The 22507-nt window shown below is 41.8% G+C and overlaps 1 protein-coding gene across 4 annotated transcripts in view; it reads right to left on the bottom strand.

Moving 5' to 3' along the window:
* The window catches only part of PDP1 (pyruvate dehydrogenase phosphatase catalytic subunit 1), a 159037-nt gene that overhangs the window by 63395 nt on the left and 73135 nt on the right, over positions 1–22507 (bottom strand). For 3 of the 4 annotated variants that reach the window (XR_011389231.1, XR_011389233.1, XR_011389232.1), the window contains one exon: positions 16645–17693. The gene's annotated coding sequence lies outside the window, so the exon portion shown is untranslated. Of the gene's footprint in view, positions 1–16644; positions 17694–19778; positions 21706–22507 lie in introns of those variants that run through there. The other variant, XR_007918656.2, reaches the window with a different exon arrangement.

The following is a 22507-nucleotide window of genomic DNA, read 5'->3' as shown; positions in this document are numbered from 1 at the left end:
CTCTCTCTCTGCCTCTCCTCTCTCTGTGTAACTCTGATTTTCAAATAAATAAATAAATCTTTAAAAAAAATGACGAATGGGATGGGAGAGGGAGTAGGAGGTGGAGTGGGAGTCGGGATGGGAGGGTTGGTTTAGGGGGGGAAGAACCGCTATATTCCCTAAGTTGTACCTATGAAATTTAATTTCATTAAATAAAAGCTTTAAAAGAAGGACCTCTTCAGAAGGAAAAAAACTTTTGCAAGGATGAGGTAATAATCAGAAACTATAAAATTTATAAAGAGATAAACCACCATAAAGAATTAGGAGATGTAAAAACTGGAAATATAAAAACTGGAAATATAGGAAATATAGTCCCTTGGTATCCACAGAGAATTGGTTCCAGGACTCCCTGAAGACACCAAAGACTGCAGATGCTCAAGTCTCTTATATAAAATGCTGCAGTACTGCAGTCGGTCACACACATTGAAACTGATGCTTCCTATTGACAGTCTGTGTAGTGATCAGATTTTCCATCAATGGCTCCATAAGTGCATGCAGAGAAAAAACAGAAAGAAAAAAATATACAACCTGCACATACCACACATGTACTTTAAATCATCTCTAAATTACTTATAACCTAAGGCTAATACAATGTACGTAGTCACTGTACTGTATTGTTTAAGGAACAATTATAAGAAAAAAATCTGTACTTGTTTACAGGATTGTTAAAAAATATTTTTAGATCCATGATTGCCTGAATCCAAGGATGTGGAAGAAATGGCCATGAAGTGCCAACTCTAACCAAAAGTTCTAGAAATAACAAGAGATCAAAAGACAAAGCAAAAAATACTTCTGTAACTTCCAGCTACATACAAAATTTAATTGAAAACTTTTAAGAATGATAAAAGGTAGCTTCATCTGCAAATTTTTAAGGGCCTCTTTAAGCTGCAGTCTTGATTTGTGAACTGACTTGCATATTAAAGTTTAAATAAAATTTAACATCAATGGGGTCAAAATCGCTCTGATCTGGTCAAAACTGGTCCTATCAAAGTTATCTTGGAAAAGGCAGAGAGATGGAAAATGCCACAGCAGTTGAATTGACACAGGCACCTAATTCTGCCTACTTAATTAACCCAGCATTGAAATCGTCATAGACAATTCTATCTATTCACATTCCAGCTGGTGCTTTCATTTCATTTAAGAGTAGACTTATTGGACGGCGCCGCAGCTCACTAGGCTAATCCTCCACCTGTGGCACCGGCACTCCGGGTTCTAGTCCCAGTTGGGGCGCCAGATTCTGTCCCGGTTGCTCCTCTTCCAGTCCAGCTCTCTGCTGTGGCCCGGGAGTGCAGTGGAGGATGGCCCAAGTGCTTGGGCCCTGCACCCACATGGGAGACCAGGGTAAGCAGCTGGCTCCTGGCTTCAGATCGGCGCAGCGCACTGGCTGTGGCAGCCATTTGGGGGATAACCAACGGAAAAAGGAAAACCTTTCTCTCTGTCTCTATCTCACTAACTCTTCCTGTAAAAAAAAAAAAAAAAAAGTAGACTTTTATCTATTTACTTTGTTAGAGATGTCAAAACCTCAACAGAAACACGCACAAAAAATATTTTGTATCTTACTATTCATTGGAACATTTCAAAAAAGCTTTACATAGTTTATTTTTTTTAAAAGATTTATTTATTTATTTATTTAATTAAGAGGTAAAGTTACAGAGAGAGAGAGAGACAGAGAGAGAGAGAAAGGTCTTTCATCTGCTGGTTCACTCCCCAAATGACTGTAAAGGCTGGAGCTGGGTTGACCCAAAGCCAGGAGCCAGGAGCTTCTTCCAGGTCTCCCACCTGGGTGCAGGGGCCCAAGGACTTGGGCCATCTTCCACTGTTTTCCCAGGCCACAGCAGAGAGCTGGATCAGAAGTGGAGCAGCTGGGACACAACCAGTGCCCATATGGGATGCTGGCACTGCAGGTGGCAGCTTCACCCACTACACCACAACACTGGCCTCTTTCTCTCCAATGTGAATCATTCTCTCTTCCACACACAATCCTCTGACTCCCCTACATATGGTCTGAGCTCCCCCATTGGTCATATGGAGACACACAGAACTCCAAACAGGCTCTCATATTCCAACCCACAATGTTGATAGACATTTAGGATGGCTGAGCCCAGGAGCACTGAGGGTGTGGACAGGAAAGGGAGAGAAGGGTCACCAAAAGCAGCAAAGCAGAAGTCCTGCAGTGAACCAGGAAGTTCCAAAACCTACTGCTATTATCTGGACATGAACCTGCTTACAAGCCCTTCACCTAACTCTCCCCACTACTCCAGGCAGATTATGAAATTATGCTTTCAAACATAAGAGGCTCTCCTCCTAAGAGGCGATGTAGCAAGTACCCTATACTCCAGTCCCTTGTCCTCCTGTAATGCTTAGTTTAATACCCTGGATGCCCATCTCTTAATCTTCCTCCACACTTGCTTCTTGTTTGAAACAGCTTTTGTTTGGCACTTCACCAAAACATATGCTAATTATGCACCATCCAATGTGAAGCTTGTTCTCTCCAAGGAGACTGTTTTGATGTACCCAGAACATTTCATCCTCCTAGCTCAATACCACCAGGTCTCAGCATCTGATGTTTAGATGTTCAAGTTACATCTGACCTGCACCTACCAGTAAGCACCTGGACTATGACAGATATCCTGGTTGCTCAGTTACCATAATTTTAAGTATAACTCTTACATTTATTGCAATGCGGTCATTGCATTTGTGAGATCTTTATAGGAACTCTTGCTTCATATGCCTGCCAGACTGAGACAAGTTAGAAGTCTGAGGCTATTTTTAAATAGATACAGGTATTTGTAATTCATCTAACATGATACCAAGTGATAGGGCATTGGGTATTTATTTATGACAGTTCTGGAGTTAAGAGAAAAAGGAAAAAATAGCCCTAACCCTTATGTAAGTATATTATATACTCCACTTAGTGAGCTGTTTAAACTCTTCTATTTCTTCTGGAAATATAAAGCAGTTGGTGTCATTGAATACATCCATAGGAAGATGTTGGGTCCACATTGAAAAAGTAGTTCAACAAAAAAAGTTTGATAAATCTGTTGCTACCGTTATGCAAGGCAATCTTTCTAGGCATGTAAGTGTCTGGTCAAAAATACCTGATAGAGAGGTAGAGGGGTAGGCACTGTGGTGCTGTGAGCTGAAGCTGCTGCTCTCCGCCCTCATCCCATGTCAGTCAGAGTCCTGGCTCCTTCACTTCTGATCCAGCTTCCTGCTAATACATCCTGGGAATCAGCAGATGATGGCACAAGTGTTTAGGCCCTTGCTATCCACAGGGAGACCCAGATGGAGTTCCAGTTTGCTGGCTTTGGCCTGGCTCAGTCCTGGGTGTTGCATGTATTTGGAAAGTGAGCTCATAGACAGAAGATCTGTATCCCAGCCACCCCTGACCCTGACCTTCAATTACATGAAAACAAATAAGCAAGCATTTAAAAAACATATACTTGACAGGTGAAAGCTATTCTAAGATGCACATGGCCCTCACTCAATGACAGTGCAAGCCTCTCTCTGGGGAAATCATACCATGCTCTTACACCTCACTGCATTATGGCCTCCCTGGCTTTACTGGAGGTAAGGAAAGGAAATACTTGTTTCTGATCCATCCCAAAGCATAGAGGTAGCTCTGTTAAGTCCTGCAAGATGCCAACAACACATACTGACTCCTGACCTAGTAAACATGTCTGTATGACTTTGGGAGATGGAAACTCCCATGTAAGGTTCCTAGAGTTGACCTTGATGGGCACTGAATAGATGCACTCTCAAGAGAGCCCTCACTCATGCAGACTCTGCAGTTGTCATCCTCAAGCATGCTTGCGTAAATTGGACAACTAACGAATGTTTATCCAATTAGACTAAAGAACTGAATGAATGGAATTAGACTCTTTGCAACCTAAGGGTTGTTAATACCCGTGTGTGTGAAATTTAAATGACAATTAGAGGGATGGGAATTTATACTTTCTAATCCTAGCTCTGGTTCCTAGGGAGGAGTGACCTGTGGCATATGCTTGGGAACTATGTTTCTCTTCAAGCCTTTCCACTTGGTTTATTTCAAAACAGAACAAAAGCCTATCAGTATGTGAATTACAGGAAGCAATTTAATTTGGAGAAAAATAATATCTGAAACAGCCATTCAGAAAAGACCATCAACTCAGGCTCTTGTGTAAAAGTCATATTCAATTGCTTGTTCAGTCCCTCCTCTCGCTGCCAATTCCTTTTCTCTATACCAGCTGAGTAATGGTAAGCAGAAAATAAGATATCAAAACCCCAGCACTGTGCTGGCACTGTGGTGTAGCAGGTAAAGCCACCGCCTGCAGTGCCAGCATCCCATAAGGGCACCGGTTCAAGTCTTGACTGCTCTACTTCCAATCCAGCTCTCTGCTATGGCCTGGGAAAGCAGTAGAAGATGGCCCAACTTTTTGGACCCCTGCACCCATGTGGGAAACCCAGAAGAAGCTCCTGGCTCCTGGCTTCGGATTGGCCCAGCTCCAGCCACTGAGGCCATTTAGGGAGTGAACCAGCGGATGGAAGATTTCTCTCCCTCTCTCCTCTGCCTCTCTGCAACTCTGCCTTTCATATAAATAAAAATTCTTTTAAAAAAATCCCACCATCATCAAAATAACAGGACTCCTGAACCATAACACCCCAGGCCTACATAGAAAGCTGGTTCCTTTGCCACCTTCCTAGAGGAACACAGATAGGCCTGCAGAAGGAGTGGCTGGAAGAGGCAGCAGGTCCTAGATGGAAGTCTAGGGTCCTAGGATCCTAGGGAGTGAGTGTTCCAGGGCCAACTGATACTGCACTCAGGGGTAGCTGGTGTCAAACAGAGCCACTTGGCACCTTGAGAACATACATTCTGCAGCCTGGATGGGTAAAGGAAAGAGGCAGCAAATGGGAAGAGAAGGTGTGGGAGGGTGAGTGAAAGGACACCAGAACTGAACCTGACCTTCTTCCTTGCTCCAAAGGATGACAAAGTTCTAATACTGCAGAGATTTATTTGCACTAACAAGCTCTTATTTCAGAATGCAATTACCCATGGGGTGATTAAGCCTACAGTACTGGAGATTGCATTAAACTCAATTATGTCTTCTGCAATCAGAGTCATTATTTTGCAGCAGAGGGGAAAACAAGATGCACATTCCAGTTAAAGAGGGATGAAAAAGAAAATGATCCTGGGCAGTGTTTCCCAAGTCCCCTGCATAAGGATCATCGTAAGAGCTTGTGAAAAGCACAGACTCCCTATCCCAGCCCCCTCCCCATTCTGACTTAGAGGAGCTGGAGTGGGAGCTAGGAATCAACATTTTAAAAGCTTCCTAGGTCATTTGATGTGGCCAATCCAGGGAAGAGCTTGATAAAGAACAGGCCTTAGAGGCTAGTTTGTTACCTAAGCTTCATGATCTGATCCTATGCTTAACATACTCTGAACCTGTTGTTGCACCAGGGCTAATCAAAGCTGATCAGAGCTGATCCTCTCAGAGTTCACAGGAAACTTATACATAAGCCGGAAATGCCAGCTCACTAATTACAAGGTGGGGGTAGTCCTTCTCAGAAATCAAAATGCTCACAACTGCCATGCAGAACACCTGGACAAGCAAACTTTTAATTGGCTGGTTGCCTGCTGTTGATCTGTGAAATCAAATCAGAGAGATGCTCCCAAAGGTATTTTCATTCAAGCCACAGGGAAGTACAAGGAATAATCTTTGTACTGTATGCCCTAGACTGGATCTCTTTAACCTTGGCCAGAGCTGGAGAAACACAGCCAAATTCTGGCCCTCAACCATTTTTTTCTAGACTCTATAAAGACAACCACTGTTTTTTATTTCCTAAAGGTTTATTCTCCCTTCAAATATACATTTTATTAAATTTTTATTTTCTTGGTTGAAATCACTTTTAGTTCACACATCTCTGGCCACTGATATTTCACTTAATGTGTCCACATCCCACTAACATCCTCAGTGACTCCCTAGCTGGTTAAATGCATTCTTTATCCTTTTGCTGCTATTTGACGCTCCAGCTCAGGGAACTTACATTCCAGAGGAGAAGAGGCATGCAATAAACACATTGTAAGTATTTTTAAAAATAAAAGCATATGAGTACTTTGAGGAAATTAACTACAGCAAGGGGTAGTAGGTAACTCAAGCTGGGGGTTTTAAAGTAATGCTTCTTAGAAGATAAGATATTTGAGCCACTCGAAGCATGTGTATTTCCAAGGTTATGTAGTGCCTTGTCTCTCCATCATATATCAACATTGTTTAACTAAAAGAGTCCATGTATGGTTTAGCAAGCTTTGTTATGAACAATTATTGGGAAAAATATTCATCAAAATAATTTGGAAACTTTCTACTAAATACAAGGCACACTGGATAAAATATGACAAATATTTTGAAATATGCTATTTTTAAACAAAAAGATGAGCTCACAGTAAAGTCAAGGAAAAAAAAATAACCCAGGCAGCAAGAATAATGAGGGAAATGAAAACCAGTGAGTCAACATGAGAGATGAAGTTCAGTTGCTGTGGGAAGGGGTTTGGATACTAATCCTGTGTGGGAACAGGAAATGTTCTCTTAGGCCCTAAGGAGACAGGAAGTTGAACTGCAACCACAACATGAAATCAGAATAAAGAGTATAGAATTAAAAACAAACAAGGGGACAGTGCTGTGGCACAGCGGGTTAATGCCCTGGCCTGAAGCACCAGCATCCCATATGGGCGCCAGTTCTAGTCCTGGCTGCTCCTCTTCCAATTCTATGGCCTGGGATAGCAGCAGAAGATGGCCCAAGTCCTTGGGCCCCTGCACCCAGGTGGGAGACCCGGAAGAAGCTCCTGGCTCCTGGCTAGGATTGGTGCAGCTCCGGCAGCTGTGGCCAATTGGGGAGTGAACCATCCGATGGAAGATCTCTCTCTCTCTCTCTCTCTCTCTCTCTGCCTCTCCTCTCTTTGTGTAACTCTGACTTTCAAATAAAAATAAATAAATCTTTAAAAACAAACAAACAAAAACATCCATTAGCTTCAGGTAGGAGCTTAAAAATATATTCTGTGAAGATTTATGGTATAGAAACATCTGGTGCCCCCATTCATGCCATGCATAGGCTAAGAAGGTTTAAGCTGAGATGATCGTATTCAGTGTGGTGCTCAGCTGCTGATGCTGCCAGAGGACCCTACAAAAGCGAATGCAAAACCTCTCTTGAAGGGCATCCCCTTTACATGCTGTCCACAGGGATTTCTAAAGATGAAGTTCCAATGAAGGCAAGTTCACAATCTAAAATTATTAAACACACGGGGGAACTGTGAAGAGAGTCACCTGCTATGAAAGAGGGCCAGCAAAGACAACAGAAGGCAGAATTGTAACTATAAACATTATAATTCTTGAATACAAGCAATTTTTAAAAGCAGCTGAAGACTTTTTTTAAAAAAGTACAAGGGTCTCTGTAAAAAGATCAGACAGATTTTGAAAACAGAACTAACCAGAACTTTTATAAATGAAAAATACAGCAAGGAAAACTAAAACTCAGTAGAGGGGAAGACACTTGCAAATCATGATTCTGACAATGGGCTTGGGTTGACAATATATAAAGAACTCTCTAAACTGAACAGCAAGAAAACAACCTGGTTAGAAAATAGCCAAAGACTCAAGTAGACACTTCTCAAAATAATATAAGTGGGTGGCACATAAATATGTGACCAGATGCTCAACATCACTAACCTTTAGGGGAGTGAAAATCAAGACCACTATGAGATACCGCAGCATATCTAACAGAATGGTTCAAATAAACACACACACTGATAATACTAAATGTCTGCAAGGATGCAGACAGATCCTACATCAGTCATACACTATTTTGGGGAATGTAAGATGGTAAATCCAAATCTGCAAATCAATCTGGAGCTTCATTAAAACTTAAATGTACAATTGCCAAACAGCCCATCAGTCATACTCTTGGCAAAATATTCTACAGAAGTGAAAACTTTTGTCACATAAGAAACTGAACATGAATGTTCACAGTTATTTATAATGGTCAAAAGCTAGAAACAACCTAAATGTCCCTTAATGGGTGAATGATTAAACAACCTCTGGTACATCTAAGCAGTGTAACTCTGCCCAGCAATGAAAATAAACCATTTTTACACATAACAATGTTTTTAAAGACTTTATTTATTTATTTATTTTTATTTGAAAGTCAGAGTTACAGAGAGAGAGAGAGAGGTCTTCCATCCGATGGTTCACTCCCCAATTGACGCAACCGATCCGAAGCCAGGAGCCTCTTCAGGGTCTCTCACATGGGTGCAGGGGTAAGGACTTGGGCCATCTTCCACTGCTTTCCCAGGCTACAGCAGAGCAATGGATGGGAACTGGAGCAGCTGGGTCTCGAACCGGTGCCCATATGGGATGCCGGTGCTTCAGGCCAGGGCGTTAACCCACTGCGCCCCAGTCCTAGCCCCATACACATAACAATTTGTACCTTAGATCAACTGGATCTAACAGACATCTATAGAATTTTCCATCTAATAGCTGTAGAAGACACATTCTTCTAATAGCATATGAAACTTTCTCCAAGATAGATCACACGGTAAGTCACAAAGCAAGTCTCAATAAATTTAGAAGAATAGAAATCATATTGAGATCTTTTCAGCCACAGTGCAATAGAACTAGAAATCAACAACCAAGAAAATCTTTGGAAACTACACAAATAAATGGAAATGTAAGCAAATACATGGAAATCAAGGAAGAACATTAACATTTTTTTAAATGAATGAAAATGAAAATACAACATAACAAAACCTATGGATACACCAAAAGCAGTATTAAGAGAGAAGTTTGTAGTAGTTAATGCCTGTGTTTAAAAAAAAAAAAAAGGAAAAAAAAAGCAGAAAAGCAAGAACAATTCAAATCCAAAACTGGTAAAAAGGAAGAAGTAATAAAACTCAGAGCACAAATCAATGACATAGAGACTCAAAAAATACAAAAGAAAAATCAATAAAAAGAAGAGCTGGTTCTTTGAAAAAGTAAACAGAATTGATCAACCCCAAGCTAGACTAACCAGAAAAAATTCAAATACATAGAATTAGAAATAAAAATTGGAGACATTACAACTGATATCACAGAAATATAAAGGACTGTTAGAGGTTTTATGAATAATTACATGTCCATAAATTTAATAACTTAGAGAATATAAATTCATGGACATATATACCTTGCCAAAATTAAATCATGAGGAAATAGAATTCCTACACAGACCAATGAGTAGTGATATTGAACCAGTAATAAAACATCTCTCATCAAAGAAAAGCCTAGAATCAGATGGCTTTACTGATGAGTTCTACCAACCTCTTAAAGATGACTTGACATCAATCCTTCTTAAATTATTTCAAAAAATTGGAGAGGAGGGAATTCTCTCAAATTCATTCCATGAGGCCAGCATTACCTTGATATCAAAACCAGACAAGGACACAGCAAAAAAAAAAAAAAAAAAAAAAAAAAAAAAAAAAAAAAGAGCCGGAGGCGGAGGCCACTATCCTTGTGAACATAGATGCAAAAATCCCCCAACAAAATCCTAGGTGATCTTACAGAAGTTAAAAATACAATGGCAGGGCCAGTGCTGTGGTACAGTGGGTTAAAGCCCCAGTCAACTGTGTCAGCATCCCATATAGGCACCGGTTCAAGTCCTGGGTGCTCCACTTCCGATTCAGTTCTCTGCTATGGGCTGGGAAAGCAGTAGAAGATGGCCCAACTGCTTGGGTCCCTGCACCCATGTGGAAGATGCAGAAGAAGCTCCTGGCTCTTGGCTTCAGATCGGTCCAGCTCTGGCTGTTGAAGTCATTTGGGGAGTGAACCAGCAAATAAATAAATGCCTTTCAAATAAATAAATGTCTTAAAAATATAGGTATAGATGTAGATGTAGATGTAGATGTAGATGTAGATGTAGATGTAGATATAGATATACAATGGCAGTTGCCAAAGGGTAAAGAGAGAAGTGGGGTTGGAGGAGTGGAGGAAAGGTTCATTGACAGGTACCAAGTCAGAGCTAGACAGGAGTAAGAAGTTCTAGATAGCACATTACGGTGACTATAAATAATGTTAATATACTGTATATGTCTCTGTTTAAAACAACTTAGAAAATAGGATTTGGGATGGTTTCACTACAAACAAATGTTAAATGCTTGAAAAGATAAATATATTTACCCTGATTGGATACTACACAATACATAGAGGTAATGAAACATCACATAGTACCTCACAAATATGCACACAATTTTATGTCAGACTTTTTTAAACTTTTATTTAATAAATATAAATTTAAAAAGTACAATTTTGGGATTACAGTGGCTTCTTCCCCCCATAACCTCCCTCCCACCCACCACCATCCCATCTCCCACTCCCTCTCCCATCCCATTCACATCAAGATTCATTTACAATTATCTTTATATACAGAAGATCAATTTAGTATATACTAAGTAAAGATTTCAACAGTTTGCACCCACACAGAAACACAAAGTGTAAAGTATTGTTTGAGTACTAGTTATACCATTAATTCACATAGTACAACACATTAAGGACAGAGATCCTACATGAGGAGTAAGTGCACAGTGACTCCTGTTGCAATTGACAATTTAACAATTGACACTCTTGTTTATGGCGTCATTAATCACCGAGGCTCTTTATAAGTTGCCAAGGCAATGGAAGCCTTTTGAGTTTGCCAATTCCAATCTTACTTAGACAAAGTCATAGCCAAAGTGGAAGTTCTCTCCTCCCTTCAGAGAAAGGTACCTCCTTCTTTGATGACCTGTTCTTTCCACCGGGATCTCACTCACAGAGATCTTTCATTTAGGTAATTCTTTTTTTTTTTTTTTTTTTGCCAGAGTGTCTTGGCTTTCCATGCCTGAAATACTTTCATGGGCTTTTTAGCTGGATCCAAATGCCTTAAGGGCTGATTCTGAGGCCGGAGTGCTATTTAGGACATCTGCCATTCTATGAGTCTGCTGTGTATCCTGCTTCCCATGTTGGATTGTTCTCTCCTTTTTAATTCTATCAGTTAGCATTAGCAGACACTAGTCTTGTTTATGTGATCCCTTTGACTCTTAGTCCTATCATTATGATCAATTGTGAACTGATACTGATCACTTCGACTAGTGAGATAGTGTTGGTATATGCCACCTTGATGGGATTGAATTGGAATCCCCTGGCACGTTTCTAACTCTACCGTTTGGGGCAAGTCTGATTGAACATGTGCCAAACGGTACATCTCCTCCCTCTCTTATTCCCACTCTTATATTTAGCAGGGATCATTTTTCAGTTAAATTTAAACACCTAAAAATAATTGTATGTTAATTAAAGAGTTCAACCAATAGTATTAAATAGAACAAAAAAATACTAAAATGGATAAAGTATTAAGTTGTTCCTCGACAGTCAGGACAAGGGCTGATCAAGACAAAAATAATAAAAAAAAACCTACAAAATTTTAGAGATGCAGAACAAGTCAGAGCTTGTAAGGGAAGGGGAAGGAGGGTGTGACTCTAAAGAGGTCACAAGAGGGAGCTCTTTTGTGGTGATGGGACAGTTTTGTACATTAATGGAGATGGTGGTTATATGAATTTGTAGTTGTGAGAAAATGTCATCACATACACAATTAAAATTTTTTTTTATTTTGACAGGTAGAGTTACAGACAGTGAGAGTGAGAGACAGAGAGAAAAGTCTTCCTTCCGTTGGCTCGCTCCCCAAATGGCCGCCATGGCCGGCGCTGCGTCAATCCAAAGCCAGGAGCCAGGTGCTTCCGCCTGGTCTCCCATGTGGGTGCAGGGGCCCAAGCACTTGAGCCATCCTCCACTGCACTCCCGGGCCACAGCAGAGAGCTGGACTGGAAGAGGAGCAACCGGGACTAGAACCCGGCACCCATATGGGATGCTGGCGCCACAGGCGGAGGATTAAGTGAGCTCATTTGGTTAAGTGAGCCACAGCGCTGGCCCCCCACAATTAAAATTATGAGAACTTGCAAAAGTTGTGAAATCTATAGTCTAGCTAATGTATTGTCTGGCTTCAACAATGAAGTAAAGTTATTTAATAGGTTGCCACTAGAGGGAGCTAGATAATGAGTATATGGGAACTCTACTATTTTGTGACATTGTAATCCTGCAAATATTTTAAAAGAATATTATTTTAACATTTAAAAATATCTTAATATGTATATATATAATTTTAAAATAAAATGGACAGGTTAACAGAAGATAAGTCACAGGAAAAAAAAGGGAATTAGTAAACTGGAAGATTGATATAAATAAATTATTCAAAGTCATACCTTATGATGAAGAGATGAAAAATATAAACATTAAGTGAAATGGAGACAAAAATGAGATATAGCATCATTCATCCAACTAACCAAAAAAAGGGAGAAGACCCAAATCAATAAAATAAGAAATGAAAAAGGAAATATAACAATAGATACATAGAAATAAAAAGAATCATCAGGAATTAGTATAAAGAGCTGTTTGCTGGGATGACACTGTGGTGCAGTAGGTTAATCTTCCACCTGTGGTGCTGGCATCCCATATGTGCGTCAGTTCAAGTCCTGACTGATCCTCATCTGATCCAGCTTTCTGCTATGGCCTGGGAAAGCAGTAGATGGCCCAAGCACTTGGGCCCTTCCACTGGTGTGGGAGACCTGGAAAAAGCTCCTGGCTCCTGGCTTCAGATCGGCTTAGCACCAGCCATTAATGGCCATTTGGAGAGTGAACCAGTAGATGGAATAACTTTCTCTGTGTCTCTCCCTCTCACTGTCTATAACTCTCCCTCTCAAATAAATAAAATCTTTTAAAAAAGAAAAAAGAGCTGTATGCCAACAAATTGGGAAACTTCGAAGAAATGGATAGATTCCTAGACACATACTACCTACTTAAATTGAATCATGAAGACACAGAAAATCTAAACAGACCAATAACTGTGACAGAGATTGAATCAGTAATAAAGACCCTCCCAACAAAGAAAAGCCGAGGACAGGATGGTTTCACTGCTGAATTCTACCAGACATTTAAAGAAGAAATAATTCCAATTCTTCTTAAGCTATTCAAAAATAATTGAAAGGGAAAGAATCTTCGCAAACTCCTTTAATGAAGCCAACATTACCTTAATTCCTAAACCAGAAAAAAGATACAAAGGAGAAAGAGAACTACAGACCAATTTCCCTGATGAACACAGACACAAAAATCCTCATCAAAATACTTGCTAATCGAATCCAACAACAAACACATCAGAAAGATCATTCACCTAGACCAAGTGGGATTTATCCTTCATATGCAAGGATGGTTCAATATTCACAAATCAATAAATGTGATACATCACATTAAAAAACTGAAGAACAAAAACCACATGATTATTCCAATAGATGCAGAGAAAACATGTGACAAAATACAAGGTCCTTTCATGATGAAAATCTTAAGCAAATTGGGTATAGAAGGAACATTCCTCAACACAATCAAGGCACTGTATGACAACCCACAGCAAGCATCTTATTGAATGGGGAAAAGTTTGAAGCATTCCACTAAGATCTGGAACCAGAAAGAATGCCCACTCTCACTCTTGCTATTCAATAAAGCCCAGGAAGGTTTAGTCAGACCCATTAGGCAAGAAAAATAAATCAAAAGGATATAAATTGGAAAGGAGGAAGTCAAACTATCCCTATTTGCAAATGACATGATTCTATATATAGGGGATCCAAAAGACTCCATTGAGAGACGATTAGAACTCATAAAAGAGTTTGGTAAAGTGGCAGGATATAAAACTAACACACAAAAATCAATAGCCTTTGTATACACAGACAATGCCATGGCTGAGAAAGAACTTCTAAGAACAACACCATTCATAATAGTTAGAAAAAAATAAGTACTTTGGAATAAAATTAACCAAAGATGTCAAAGATCCCTATGATATAAATTATAAAACATTAAAGAAAGAAATAGAAGACACAAAAAAATGTGAAAATCTTCCATGTTAATGGATTGGATGAATCAATATCATCAAAATGTCATACTACCAAAAGCAATTTACAGATTCAATGCAATTCAAATCAAAATATATTCTTTTCAGATATAGAAAAATTATGTTAAAATTTATATGGACACACAAGAGATCCTGAATAGCTACAGCAATCTTATACAACAAAAACTAAGCAGGAGGCATAACAATACCAGATTTCAAGACATACTACAGGACTGACAGAAAAACAGATGTGTAGATCACTGGAATAGAATAGAAACTCCAGAAATCAATCCATGCATCTCAACCAACTTATCTTTGAAAAAGGAGCTAAAACCAATCCTTGGAGCAAGGACAGTCTCTTCAAGAATTGGTGCTGGGAAAACTGGATCTCCACAAGCAGAAGTATGAAGCAAGACCCCTACCTTACACCTTACACAAAAATCCACTCAAAATGGATCAAAGGCCTAAATCTATGACCCAATACCATCAAATCATTAGAGAACATTGGGGAAACTCTGCAGGACATTGGCATAGCCAAAGAGTTCTTGGAAAAGACCCCAGAGGCACAGGCAATCAAAGCCAAAATTGACAAATGGGATTACATCAAGCTGAGAAGCTTCTGCACTGTAAAAGAAACACCCAGAAAAGTGAAGAGGCAATCAACAGAATGGGAGAAAATATTTACAAAACACACAAATGATAAAGCATTAATATCCAGAATCTATAAAGAGCTCAAGAATCTCCACAACAACAAAACAAACAATCCAGTTAAGAAATGAGCAAAGGACTTGAACAGGCATTTTTCAAGAGAGGAAATTCAAATGGCCAACAGAACCATGAAAAAATGATCAGGATCACCAGCCACCAGGGATATGCAAATCAAAACCACAACGAGATTCACCTCACCCCAGTTAGAATGGCTTTCATACAGAAATCAACAAACGACAAATGTTGGCAAGGACGTGGCAGGAAAGGTTCCCTAATCCACTGTTGGTGGGATTAAACTGGTCCAGCCATTGTGGAAGAAAGTATGGAGATACTTCATAATTCTGAATATAGGTGGCCAGCGCTGTGATGTAGCAGGTAAAGCCACCACCTGCAGTGCTGGCATCCCATATGGGTACCAGTTCAAGTCCTGGTTGCTCTGCTTCCAATCCAGCTCTCTGCTATGGCCTGGAAAAGTTGCAGAAGATGGCCCAAGTCCTTGGGCTCCTGCACCCATGTGGGAGACCCACAGGAAGCTCCTGGATCCTAGCTTCAGATTGGCACAGCTCCAGCTGTTGTGGCCATCTGAGTGAACCAGCAGATGGAGGACCTCTCTCTCTGCCTCTGCCTCTGCCTCTCTGTAACTCTGCCTTTCAAATAAATAAATAAATCTTTAGACAAAAGACATCTGAAACTAGACCTTCCATATGACCCAGCTATCCCACTCCTGGGAATTTACCCTAACCAAGAGAAATCAGCATATGAAAGAGTGATCTCTACCCCCATGTTTATGGCAGCTCAATTCACAATAGCTAAGATATGGAATCAACCTGAATGTCCATCAACAGAAAACTGGATAAAGGAATTATGGTATACATACACTAAAGAATATTATACAGCAGTAAGAAAAAAATGAAGTCCTGTCTTTCTCAACAAAATGGATGCAACTGGAAATTATTATACTGAGTGAAATAAGCCAGTCCCAAAAAGACAAATACCATATGTTCTCTCTAATCTGTGGTAACTAAAAGAGTACCTAAAATGTAATGTAGAGGAGTGAAATTGACACTTCAAGATGTGATGATTTTTAATAGCCCTTGTCCCAATTGTTGAGGATCAGTATTTGTTTTTTTTGTTTGTTTTTTGTCTTCAGACTATTTGTTGAACTCTTTATTTAGTGTAGGATTAATGAGTATAAATTTAACTGAAAATAGATATTTGTAAAAAATAAGATTGGGAATAGGAGAGGAAGGAGGAAGAGGAGTGGGAGTGTGGGTGGAAAGCATCACTATGTTCCTGAATCTGTATATATGAAACACATGAAGTTTGTATGCTTTTAAATTAAAAAAAAATGAGATAGCCACATAAATAGATTGAAATTTTTAAAAATAGAGAAAATAGAGGAAAGATGTATTTTAATAGTGGCTGAGAAACTTACAAAACTGATGAAAGACATGAACCTGTACCATTCAAGAAGCACAACTATTTGCAAAAAGGATAAACAAAAATAAACTTACTCATAGATATACTGAAACTATAGAAGTCAAGGAGAGATCTTAAAAACTAGTGTGGTAAGTTTCATCTGTTACCAATCACAATTCACAAGTTCCTTTTCAGTGAAAAATCAACCTCCTGGTATTTCTCTTGTACTTACACCTGAAATCTGCTATCCAAACACACCAATCCATAAGTATGCCTAGAGTTTATTACTTCAGAGAAAAAATTAAAAACACCTTGCACCGTTATTAACCCTCTGGTGCAATCTCCATAGTAAGAGCTGAGTAAATATGACAAGGGCATATGATTCTGGCTGGCCAAGAACTCACCAAACTGTCAGCCTTAGTCTCCTCAGTTTGTTTTTGCAGTATACACAGTCAGTAAATCAAGTCCACCATTTCTCCCAACCCAGCCAACTCAACCTGTGCAAGCAGTTCTTACCTCGATGGCAGTGCAGGGCAAACACCCGTCCGTGAATCTGTGGCATGCCCAGATGGTACAAGTTTAGCTCCTGCCTCTCTTCTGTCTCGGCTGCCAGGCACTGGACTTGAACTGGAAGAACCAACTTCAAAATTGAAGACTAATGCAATTCCTTTTTTTATCTTCTTTAGTGCTTACACATAGCAGTAATGATTTTTCAGTGTATCAGGCCATTTCAGTGACTTATAAACCAGAGTAACTTATAAACCAGGCCACAGTTGGGAAATTCTGTTTCTGAGCCTCTGGAAATCTCCTCCATCTCTGAGTCTTGTTTGTAAGCCATCTCTAAAATGGTGGGAGAATAAAAACCTGGCATTGCTTATTGCAGTGGGAATGCGATGTTACAGCTACACTTCCTAAATGGATGTGTTTTCCTACTCTATGCTGCTCCACCTTAAGTAGCAGGGACAACGAAGGCCATTCCTGCATTTATTTATGTTTCCAGAAATGTTTACTGGGAGCTATGATTTGCCAATTTACAAAATAAAAAAACAACCCTTGAAGACTAATTGGGTCAACGTTAGAAGGTCCATTCAACCCTTCTTGCTTGAATTCTTGGTGAAAGAGTACATTAGGTGAAGGGCCATTTCCTTCAGCATTGAACAAAAGCAGAGACATACACATGGAGTAGGTACTCAAAAGGAGTGTGCACCAAGATTACATATTTCCTCATCCTTGTGGCGTCTGTGATTCTCCTCTATGTTCTTCACATCATGGCTCCGACAAGCATATTTCCACAGTAGCACTTAGAAAGGGGCAGGTGTATGGCACAGCAGATGGAACCACAGAGGGGGGAAGGCTGGGTCATCTCTTTGCTGGTAGATATCCTTATATGCACATGGATGGGAAAGGTTCTCAGGCCACAGTCTTGGATCTCGAATGGGGCTTGTGCTCTGGTCCCTGAGGGCCTGTGCAAGTGGAGCATGTTGTCCTGCGAGGATGACTCAGTCTCTGGCCCAAGGTCATCTTGATGCCTCCTTGGGTGGATTTTTAATAAGGAAAGCTTTGACCTGAAATTCACAAGAGGGACACATGCAAGATTTTCACTTCATCTTCATGCCTACTTAGTCTCAGCTGCACTGTTTTTTCATTTCTTAATCATTCACATACCTCTCTCTCTGCTACCCTCACCCCTCCTCATTCTTTGTTCCCTTGCCATTTACTCGAAGTGCTAAAATCTTATGAAAACTTACTGTTAAATAAAAACAATGAGGAAATGGAAATGTATGCATTTCACTGCCATACTTGGCTAGGAAATGACTGGAAATTCTGACTATTATAAATAAACATATGTTTTACCATCTCTATACATCATACCAGTAAACTACAGCTGGCTAACGTCACACCTACTTTTGAAAAGTAAACATTATGGCAATAAATGTTCCAAGATGACATGAAAGTATTTTCACTCCCTAAATTTCCTATACAGATGACACTCATATAGTTGATATTTCAGTTGTCCCAGATAACAAATTTTTCCACCAGGTTACACACGTCATTTATACAAACCTCCAGGCTCTGTTTGTTTCAGCACTCCCTGCAGCTGTTACTTACATTTTTTCTACATAATTACTGTTTATTCAAAATCTCTCACTTGTTACAAGATTTGCCCACAGAGCTCTCATATTCAGCTTTCCAAATGCGAAGACTCTTAGGTTTTGTTCTTTGTGCTGAATATTGGAGGCAGCTTTTAGTCCTAACCAAAATATTTGCATGATGTTAATTACATTTCCATGGACCATCAAAATAAAATCTATAGGGGAATAACTGGAAAATGTGCATCAAACGTCATAATTACACTTTTAAAATAATTTAAAACAAGGGATCCTGAAACTGGAGGAAGTACAGGAGCTCTCCTGCTTCAGAACAGTAACAGCAAAAACAGCTGCCCAGTACTGAGTGCCCGCATAGCCTAGGCCTGCTCTGATTCCATTCCACACTTATTCTTCAACCAACCAAAAGATACAGGTAGCATTATCAGCCCATTTTACAGATGAGAAAATCAAGGCATAGAGAGTAAGTCACCTGTCTCATCCCCCCAGCTATTATGTAATGCAACCTAAATTTAAACCCAGGTATTCTGTCTCTAGAACCTGTTGTGGGGAGCAACTCAGACTATACTGTTACTGGAATTAAGACTTATTCTATACATCTGCTTTCCCACAATATGGCGCTGGGAGAGGAGAAAACAGCTTCTACCCAGCTGCCTCTCGCCAACTTGATTGACGGAGCTGCAGGAGCTGATCTTGCTCCTGATTGGAGGAGAGCAGCGTACTCGGCATGTGGGCAGCCGAGTTGGGATTGGCGGAAGAGGACTATAAAGGAGGACAGAGACAACATGCACCAGGAACATCTAAGGGGAACACCTGTGCAGCCCCGGAGAGAGCCGGCCGGCGGTATGTCGCTCCCCCGCGGAAGTGGGGAATGTGGCAGGGGGAACCGCCCTTCCACAGAGGTGGAAGGGATGGTAGCTAACCCGGGAAGAACCAGCAGCAAACCCGGGGAGGGCCGAGCAGACAAAAGAACAGCGCAGGGTCCTGTGTCGTTCCTCCATGAAGAGGGGGAGCGACACCTGTGTTTGAACCATGACACCATATTCTTGTAGAAACTAGTCTCCACATTGGTACGTACCTGGAAATGCAATATCCTATGTAGAAGATGAAGAAAAGGGGGGAAAAAAGCAAAACAAAACAGAGCCTCCTTCTTCTCCCCTGATCCTAGTCTCCTTTCACCCCATAAAGCCCTCATACTTCCCCCACAATCACATGAAACAGGAAAAGTCCCCACAGAGCATCCAGTTCTATTAACAGCTGCTTTTCCTACTAATGGGAATGTGAAAGACCTGGTCTCTGTTTTCTAGAAGTTTCTGGTCCAAAATAGAAAACAATATAAAGATGGATATTAAAAGAACATATGGGTGTTGAATGAAAACATGAAAAAAAAAATGGATGAAGGTTGGCCCAAGTATCCCAGTGAAGCAATGAGACGCGTGACCTCTGCAGGCAATCCCAAAGCCAAGTTCCAACAGGGTTCCTGCCCCTTGTGGTAACAGCTGTGAAATGGCAGCCCCACTGGAAGTGTACACGTCATGGTACCTCACTGTTTCATCTACAGGCTGGGAACATCGAATGGCTTTCTCCTCTCTCCAATTCCATTGCTTTCCTCGTCTCCCTTCATCTCCCTTTCTTCCTTCACATCTGCTTCATTCCTTCAGTCCAGGCTTTCACGGAACGCTCCCTGTGGAGGGCTTGTTCTAGAACATCGGACGCTAGGAGGGCTACCAGGAGCGAAAGGCATTGTTCCTCTTCTCAAGATTCTTACTACTGCAGGACAGTCTGTGACACCTGCTGATCTGAGCCTGCTCATCACGCTTACAACCCTTCAATGGCTACTCTTAGGGTAGAGACCAAAACCTCCTCAGCAGCTTCTCAAAAGCCCTGTGCGGCCAACCCTGCTTCCTCGCCTCTGACTCTCATTCACTCCCCATCTGTTTGTGTCTCTCCAGCCTTCCAGCAGCTCCTGGAATGTGCCGGCCTGGGCTCTCAGTTCTCAGGCTGACAGCACCCTCTTTTTGCCACTCAGAGCCCTTATCATAATCCACAGATGCACGCTCATGGGATAACTGACGTGGGCTGGCCGTGGCGTGGAGGGTAGAGGTCCCCTCCGAGAGGACAGAAATGCCTGGGGAGTCAGATTGTGAGGAGTCCTGAATCGTTTCTGAGCAGAAAGCGAGGTAACCGGAGCAGAGGTTTAAGTCTGCCAGCAATCCAAAAATGAGATGGAGAAAGGCGGAGTGGAGGCCCACTGAGGATGCCCTCGCTGTAGTCTAAGGGACACGAGAGGTCACACAAAGGCGATGGGGAAGAGAGCAGAGGGCAAATTCAGGAGGTTGTGGACAGATCAATAATAGCTGACAAATATTTGAACACAGTAACTGAGGGACAGAGAGATTCCAGGTTGGCCAGTCAGGATGTTTGACAGCTTTAGGAGACTTAGAGAATGAAATAGAAAAGTAAGAACAGGAAGCCCCTTTGAGGAGTTGATGATGAAATCTGTTCAGCTGGAAGTACAAGGGGACAGTGTGGAGATGAACAACGTAAGGGCCTGGAGGGTTAGAAGAAAAGTCATGGCATGCCCTGGGAGAGGGCAGCAGCAAGGAAGCCAAGGGGGAAGCCAGGATCGGCGACGTAGAGTGACGGAAAAGTGACGTCTGGGCTTGCCCATTAAGAGGCGGCAGAGGGCAGAGTCAGCGAGTTGGGCTCCAAGGGTAAAAGCCGGATCACGGGGATTTCATAAAGCCTACAGAGGTCACCAGGGATTCTGCTGCCCTCTGCTGTTGGGCTCGGCGTAATTTAATAGAGTAAATCGCAGCAATACTTAGCAACGGCCACGAACCAGGTGTGTTACGCTATTTCCATCATTTTTCACTGAGGTCTTGTGAAGACGACACCTGAAGTCATTTTAGCATGCACGATCACACAATTCACATTTTAAAATGGAGCTCCGGGAAGCTCCAGAATTTGCCCAAGGACAGCGGGTGAAGTCCCTAGACTGTGAGGTCCACAGCACAAGCCATTCACAACCATGTGTGCCATCTGTGCCTAGAGTACAAGGCTTGGCTCATTGGATGCTCTTCTGCATCAAAAATGAATGAATGAGCCGGCGCCGTGGCTCAATAGGCTAATCCTCCACCTTGCGGCGCCGGCACACCAGGTTCTAGTCCCGGTTGGGGCGCCGGATTCTGTCCCGGTTGCCCTCTTCCAGGCCAGCTCTCTGCTGTGGCCAGGGAGTGCAGTGGAGGATGGCCCAGGTGCTTGGGCCCTGCATCCCATGGGAGACCAGGAAAAGCACCTGGCTCCTGGCTCCTGCCATCGGATCAGCGCAGTGCCCCGGCCGCAGCGCGCCGGCCGCGGCGGCCATTGGAGGGTGAACCAACGGCAAGAGGAAGACCTTTCTCTCTGTCTCTCTCTCTCACTGTCCACTCTGCCTGTCAAAAAAAAAAAAAAAAAAAAAAAAAAAAGAATGAAGTCTGGTATCAAAACCTGGTCTGTATGATTTCCAAACCCACAAACTTCCCCGAAACATACTGTTGCCTCTCACACATGCTTATTCCAAGAGAAGGAATTGCCTTATTGCCAATTTTTGAAAAATTTCTTCAGAAACAAGAGTGAAGCAGTTGACTTTACGAGTGCTATTATTTCGGAATAAAAATATGTGATTATCACTCCACTTTGCAAATTACCCAACTGATAAATCAATCAATTCAATCAAAGCTAAATTCATTTTAAGGGCAGCTTTGCATTTCAGACCATGTGTATATCAAAGCAAGGGGTGGGTGTCGGTCTACTGATTAAGATGCTGGCCGGCGCCGCGGCTCACTAGGCTAATCCTCCGCCTTGCGGCGCCGGCACACCGGGTTCTAGTCCCGGTCGGGGCACCGGATTCTGTCCCGGTTGCCCCTCTTCCAGGCCAGCTCTCTGCTGTGGCCAGGGAAGGCAGTGGAGGATGGCCCAAGTGCTTGGCCCTGCACCCCATGGGAGACCAGGAGAAGTACCTGGCTCCTGCCATCGGATCAGCGCGGTGCGCTGGCCACAGTACACCAGCCGCGGCGGCCATTGGAGGGTGAACCAACGGCAAAGGAAGACCTTTCTCTCTGTCTCTCTCTTTCACTGTCCACTCTGCCTGTCAAAAAAAAAAAAAAAAAGATGCTTACGTCATGTTTTGAGTCCCAACTCTGCTCCTAACTCCAGGTTCCTGCTAATGCACATCTTGGGGGAACAGCAGATGATGGCTCAGGCGGGTCCCACCTACACCAGAGACCTGG

Source organism: Oryctolagus cuniculus, chromosome 6 (assembly GCF_964237555.1).
Source record: "Oryctolagus cuniculus chromosome 6, mOryCun1.1, whole genome shotgun sequence".
Lineage (NCBI taxonomy): Eukaryota > Metazoa > Chordata > Mammalia > Lagomorpha > Leporidae > Oryctolagus > Oryctolagus cuniculus.
This window is presented reverse-complemented; position numbering and strand designations above follow the sequence as displayed.